Here is a 6,876-nt window from a genome sequence, read left to right on the forward strand (position 1 = left end):
CTGGACCGCGATGCACTTGAGTGAAATAAAGGCCCGGGCCTATATTAGAGAATTTACGGTATGAATGAACAACGAACTCAATATCTTAAATTTATCACACTGTGTTTGCAGGAAAGACCTGAAGTGCCTACACAGAAGTGCTTAGTGTGAGGGATTGCCTTTGAGTCAATGAATCGATGCGATCAACTGGTTTTCCTAAGAGAAAAAACTTTGAATCAATCTGACTGTCTGATCTGGTGAACTTTAAAGTGCCATGAGATGACATGTGTTGTGAATTGTCGCTATAGAAATGAACTGAATTAAATTGTATTGAAGTGATACTAGCACCTAGTCTCACGGGAGAATGGTGAGGCAAAAAGATCAGATGGCAGTGATGTAACACAACTCAGGTTCCATCCACATGAAGATGAGATTAGGTGTAACCGCAGAGATATGACGTTGTCTAAGCTGTGTATTGAAATGGAGATTATGTTTTGGGAAAACATAAACAAAGGTTTTGAAACTGGTTCCTAAAGGGGAAGAAATCACACAATGCATTTTTCCTTTTCCTGTGTGTACATGTTATGCAGATCTTTTTATTTATTTTATTTATTAATTTTTTTATGATAAAACCTGCATGCACCTCTTTAGAGCCATATTGCTGTATTTACCTTGTATAAGCTTTCAGGACATGCTGGTTGTTTTTGGCCGTTTCTAAATTCACAAGAATGCAAGTATGGACTTGTGTGCTCGCTAAGTATGTTGTTTATAAGAACACAGGAAAGTATGGACTTTCGAGGAATCGGAGCATGCAGCATAAATCGTGTCAATTGGAACAGAAATGCATTTGTGACGTCATGTTATTAACCGTATTTAATGTTATTAATAGTCTCTGGGTAAAACAATTTTTTTTTTGTGGAATAATAATTAACAATTCAGATAAACACAAATCAAATAAACGTTTTGCCAAATAAAACAAAACAATTGCCATCAGAGCCAGCTGTACTTCACACACGTCTATGCTAAGAGAGGGCTGTTGCAGACGGGCTAATGTTGGCCCTGGCAGCGGTTAGACTCAGAGGTCCAACTATGCACTAACTCAGTAAATGGGCCATATATTGAAGCTTCAAATTATAATGTTCTTACCTCAAATGATACTAAAACATACTTTTACAGAACAACGGCAACAGGTAAGAGAACTTTGACTTAATACTCTGAGCTCTGTGAGCACTTCATTGGAAACTGCTGCTACCGCAGTCCATGCTGGGACAGCTGTCAATCTGGAGAACGGACAAGTCTGCTCTGATGCATGCTGGTTAAACAAGGAGGGGCGAGAGCAACATCTAGGGACTTTGTCTGTACTCGGGTCTTGTGTTCTTGTGAATTGGAACAGTACTAGGCCTGAGACTGATGACGTTTTACGAGCACAGGAGAACGTACAAGTACACATACTGAGAAACAGCCTTTGTCTCGTTTTGTGTGTGAGTCTATGACACTGTCACAGTGCCACCAAATGGCCCGGCATGTGCATTAAGGCTTTGTCATTGGTGCTCTGTGCACGTGCCCTCAATTAGTGTATATGGCCAATTGGTGAAAAATACACATTAAAACAGTTGGAACTGTTGCAAACAGCTCTGTCTAGCTTGACAACAGACTTTTAACCCTGGCCATTAAAACACACATAAGGTCTCATTCAAATTCCAGGCAAGGCGGTGCTCATCTCAAATCTCTAAGAATAATTGTCTTGATGCCAAAAAGACCCCAACAGATTTTACTTTCACAAGTGGAGCAGTACGGCTATCCTCATAGTGTTCCACTTGATTTATGCATATAAATTGCTTTATTTTAATTATGCAGGGAGTTTTACAGATTATATGGACACTCCAATGTAAATAGAACAGAGGAGGAAAAACAGAAAAAAAGGAAAAAAGATGAAAGAAAGAGGGCATAAAAGGGTGATAATGATAAAACATTTTCAGTCCGCTTCATCACCTGCAAAGAGATGTAAAAAGAACAGTACAACCAACGGACATGGTATGAGACATACAATAACATGACACCTAGATACTATCGCTGAAGTATAAGTAGTATTATTTAATCTGACATGTATTCTGTACCTGGAACCAAGCACCTGTAGTTGTTTGTGAAAGTGCACTTGTGCATGTAAAGTTTATCCAAAAAAAAAATGCTCAATAGCGGTTTTGAACAGCCCAAGAGGCGCCCCCCCAGAGCACTGAGGCCTGCGCTGGGAGACGCAAAGCCCCAGATGCCCAAAGTGACCCCAAGAGCGAAGGCACCAAGGAGGGGCCAATCCAGGATATCTGACCCCCACAAAGGGAGGAAGAGAGACGGCCCCAATGAAGTTCCCCAGCCACTGTAATGCTGGAGCCCATGGGATCCGCGGGGCGCCCCACCCCGCGAAGGGAGCCCCAGCCGGGCCACGGCAGGCCAGGTCCCGCTGAGAAGGCACCAGGAATTAGCCAGGAGCCACCCAGGCATCCACCCCCAAACCCCGAGCTCCACCACTGCACCGGCGAGCACAGGCACCAGCCAGCAGAGGGAGAGCAGGACGGAAGAAATGGGCTCCGCACTTGGCCGAGACTTGAAATGTGCTTGGGAGAGGGAGCAGTTCAGACCCTGGTGTGGAAAGAAAAAAAAGAAAAAAAACAGTCTCATCACGCCTTCCGATCCTAGTGCCCCCACTCACACCACACAGTCTCTGTAAAGATGAGTAAAAAAAAATGTAAAAACCGCCATACTAACATACCCGGACCAGATGGCCCCCAGCAAAAGCCCCCCCGGGTTCGAGGCCCACACGCGCCACACAGGCCACCCAACCAGAGCCCCCCCCTAAATAATTCACCCAGCCACTTCCTCCCCTAAATTTGCTTCTCGCCCCCTCCCTCCACTCTACACACTTATATATATCACTACTCAGCTGTCAGTTTTATTAGGACAGGTCAATAGAAACACAGGCACATTTTTCTCATCAAGATAAAAGTTCTGAATCGAGAAAAACAAGGCAGGTTTAAGGAAAGAGAAGAATAACGAGTTGAGAGTAAAAGGCAGTGAAGAGGAAGCACTCCCTTTTAACCGAAAGAAACCTCCAGCAGACCCAGGCTCAATGTAAGTGGCCATCTGCTGAGGTCAACAGGGGTTAAGGGGGATAGAAGCAGACACACAAAAAGATGAAGATATACAAAAGGTAATGTCATGGCTCAGAAAAGAGGATCCAGTATTCAGACAGACAGATAATATGATATCTCAAAATAAATTTATTAAAAATGACATATTTGCAGTGAACAGCTAGGGCATCTAAGGCAGTAACATGACAGGAAGAAACTAAAGGATGTTAATCTGGTGGAGGAAGCTTATGAACCTTTAAGTCACTAACCTGGTCTTCAAGTCTGTGCCCAGAAGAAGAGGTAGATTCCAGCTGGTCGGCTGCACACAAGATGCAGCTAACAGTGCCCAGTGTCCCAGACATTGAAGCCCCAAAGGCTCAAGGACTGGCAGGAGATCAGATCCAAACAGACAAAGGAAGGCAGGACAATTCACAGGGCGATAAAAAAACAGTGTCAACAAGGTTCATAGGATTTTAGGCCAGAAGATCACAGATCTGAAGAGATACTGAAGGGAAATCCAGGTCGGTGTCAGGAAGCAGTTCCAGGTTTTGTCATGATCTGCTCTGATAGCTGGCCTTAATTGTTCATGCCTTTCTCCTGCCTACTCTGTCTGGTTTTCATTCATCACTAATCTCATCCACCTGCATCTGTTCCTTTATATTGGGCTCAGTTCCAGCTATCAGGGCCAGATCTTTGATTTGCTGTTTGTTCCCTGTTAGATGTCTTGAGGTTCTGCTTTCATAAGTTTTATGAAAACTTAAGTTTTACGTAAAATGGTTCATGTCCGCGTTCCAGTGAGATTATTCCGGAGACAGTGTCTTTAGGCGAGTTTAATCCTTAGCCAGTGGTGAGAGCTTTTCAGTGTATCCTTTGTGATTCTGATCTCCTGGTTCCGTTCTCTCTCACCCACTGGCCCTGTCTGTCCCCGTCTGATCTGTTGGCATGAACCACCTTTGGACTCCTGCTGGATTCTGCCTGTCTGTGTCTGTGCATTTCTGTCTGAGCTGGTTGCTCGACACATGGGACTCTGAACCTGCCATGGACGGTGCCCCTGTTTGCATCGGTTCGTGTCCATCTGGACAAGCTTCTTGACCCATCTGACTCCAAACCTGCCTCCACGCTCTGAGGATTCCTGGAAGCCTGGAACCCTCTGTTCCTGTTTGGGTCGGAACCTGTGATCAAGCGGAGAACTCCTGGATCCCTGAACTGTTCTTGCCTGATCTGTTCTCCCCTGACCAGGATCGCGATCCTGCATGTTCCTGCCTATTATTGAAAGGATGGACTGAACTGTTAAATCAGAGTGTCAGTGACTGGGCGGTGCCCCGTCCACCCTCCTGCAGTCACGTCAGCTGCACACTTCTGTCTGTTAATGTTTTTTGTTTCAAAAAAGGCTTTGAACTCTCCTACTGACTATCTCACCATGAATATTGGGTCCATCCGTCCCACTTTATGACAGGTTTGGTTAACAGGCAGAATCCAGCAGGAGTCAGAACACAGGCCAGAGCTGGTCTGATAGGTGTTGTGATTTTATGTTCAATTCCAATGCAGGTAGGATGCCACATTAAGGTTGTGATTTATATTTTAGTCAATTCCCAGCCCGCTGGGAATTAATGTTTCTGATACTTTAAGATGTTTTTTGCCCTCCCCGGTAGGGGTGGTAAATATCTTATTTAATCAGATATTATTTGGCTGTTATATATTCTTTATGACACACGCCCTACTAGCTGTGTGTTAGAACAATAAATGAAAGACTGATTCGAGCACTAATCATGGTCAAACAGTTAATTCGGCACATACTTGGAATAAATTAACCACAACTTCTGTTCACTATATGAGTTTATTAACAAGATATACTGAAATATTGATATATTTCAGTTTAAAACTCTTAACTAAAACTAGCGAAAATCAACTAAAATACTATGTACAAAGAGGAAGGGGGACATGGTTGAAACCCATATTACAGTTTAAGATGGATTTTGAGTTTGAAAACCAAAGTTTATCTGGAAGAATTTAATTAAATGAGCTTTTCACTAATTTTAAATAAATTGGAATGTTTTCAGAACAATTCACAATGCAAGCCTATTAGGTGAATAAAACAATATTTGGCCAAATAATGTTTTATTAAATGATTTTCTTAATCAGGATTCAATAACCTTTAGTTAAATGATTCTTTAACTTCTTTGAAATAGCTAGAAGCAAATAGACATGATGATTCCATTAAATTACTCTTGGTCATACTTGGTAATCAAAATGTAATGAGCATATGAGGAACACATGAACACTAATGTTATATAAGTGTTTAAACCCTTAGTAGCATAAAATGCAGTCCATCCTTTTAGCTTGTCTTTACTCATCAGTAAACACATAAAATGATCAACATCATCAAAAGACATATACTTTGTTCTGTCTCTAATTGTGCCAGACTTGCAAACCTTTTTTTACATGTGCAGTTGGAAGGTTAAGCTTCATCCAGCAGCAGCTTAGCTTTGCAAGGCAGGCTTTATTTGTCTCAGTGGCTCACACCGGTGATCCTTAGGAGGCCTTCTCTCCAGTCTGGCTCTGTAAGTTCTGAATCTCAAGGCACAACTACACCGGAAAGAGAGCAAGCTTCAAAATCTATAAACAGAGAAGATAGAATTCAACTTTAGTGGCATTCCACTGTCACAAGTACAGATTAACCCATCCCCTTGGGGAGCAGTGGGCTGCCATTGTGCAGCGCTCAGGGAGCAGTGTGGGGTTAAGGGACCCAGTGGCAGTGTGGGATCGAAATCACAACCTCAGGATTAAAAGCACTATAGGCTGCCACTCCCCAGATAGCAACACAGTGGTATTTTAATCCAGGATCAAGCCACAACCACTCAGGAAGAAACCAGATGAAGCTACTATGACTGGGAAAAGCTGAGAGAACATATACTTATGAGTGGAACTTAACAAATACAGCAGAATGGGAGAATAGATATAGAATGAAGCAGGATAACGAAAAGTGGTCCCTGGCAGCCCATGCATATAGTAGCACAAATACTAAAATAGCTCAGGATAACATATTTTGAATGAGGTATAAGAAAGTTAGAGCCACAGTAGGGCCAAAGCATATTAAGGAGAAACATATGTCTAGACTAAAAATCACTACTGACGCATCGGGCTGTTAATGGTCGTCCTCCACCTACCTCTGTACTCACCCAGATACTACACCCTGGACAGGTCGCCAGTCCATCGCAGGATGTTTTTTCAGTGGGAACAATATTCAGAATCGTCAAGAAGTATACATCAATTTTAACTATGAATTTCCTACCCAAGCATTGTTTTAAACATAACTGTAATAGAAAAAATAAATATTTCAATTAGGATTATGTGCTACTGGAATAATAGCAGCCATTTCCAGTAGCAAGTTATTCCTGAAAAAGCTCAGCATATATATGAAAGTATTCTAAAGATATGTGATATGCAAGAAAATCCTTTTAAGGATCTGATTTAAATACGGGTTCAGGATATAACGTATTTGTCAGAATAGGTATTGTGAGCTTTTTGGCCTATCGAAAGAAATGCTATGTGGATCTTCTGAGAGTATGTGTGAGGATTTTAGCATATACATACAGATGTAATGACAATCTCCAGGAAAACTCGTTAAAGCCAGAAGATCAAGGGTGGCTCCTCTGAAAATACACATGCTGGATTTTATCTGTATACTGTGGGGATAAGTATCTAAATTCTGCATATCTCCAGATACAAAAAAGTTGCATCTTGCATATCTTTGGATATGCTCCGTATCTTT

The sequence above is a fragment of the Cyprinodon variegatus genome, unplaced genomic scaffold (genome assembly GCF_000732505.1).
Source record: "Cyprinodon variegatus isolate N-32 unplaced genomic scaffold, C_variegatus-1.0 Scaffold720, whole genome shotgun sequence".
NCBI classification, from domain to species: domain Eukaryota; kingdom Metazoa; phylum Chordata; class Actinopteri; order Cyprinodontiformes; family Cyprinodontidae; genus Cyprinodon; species Cyprinodon variegatus.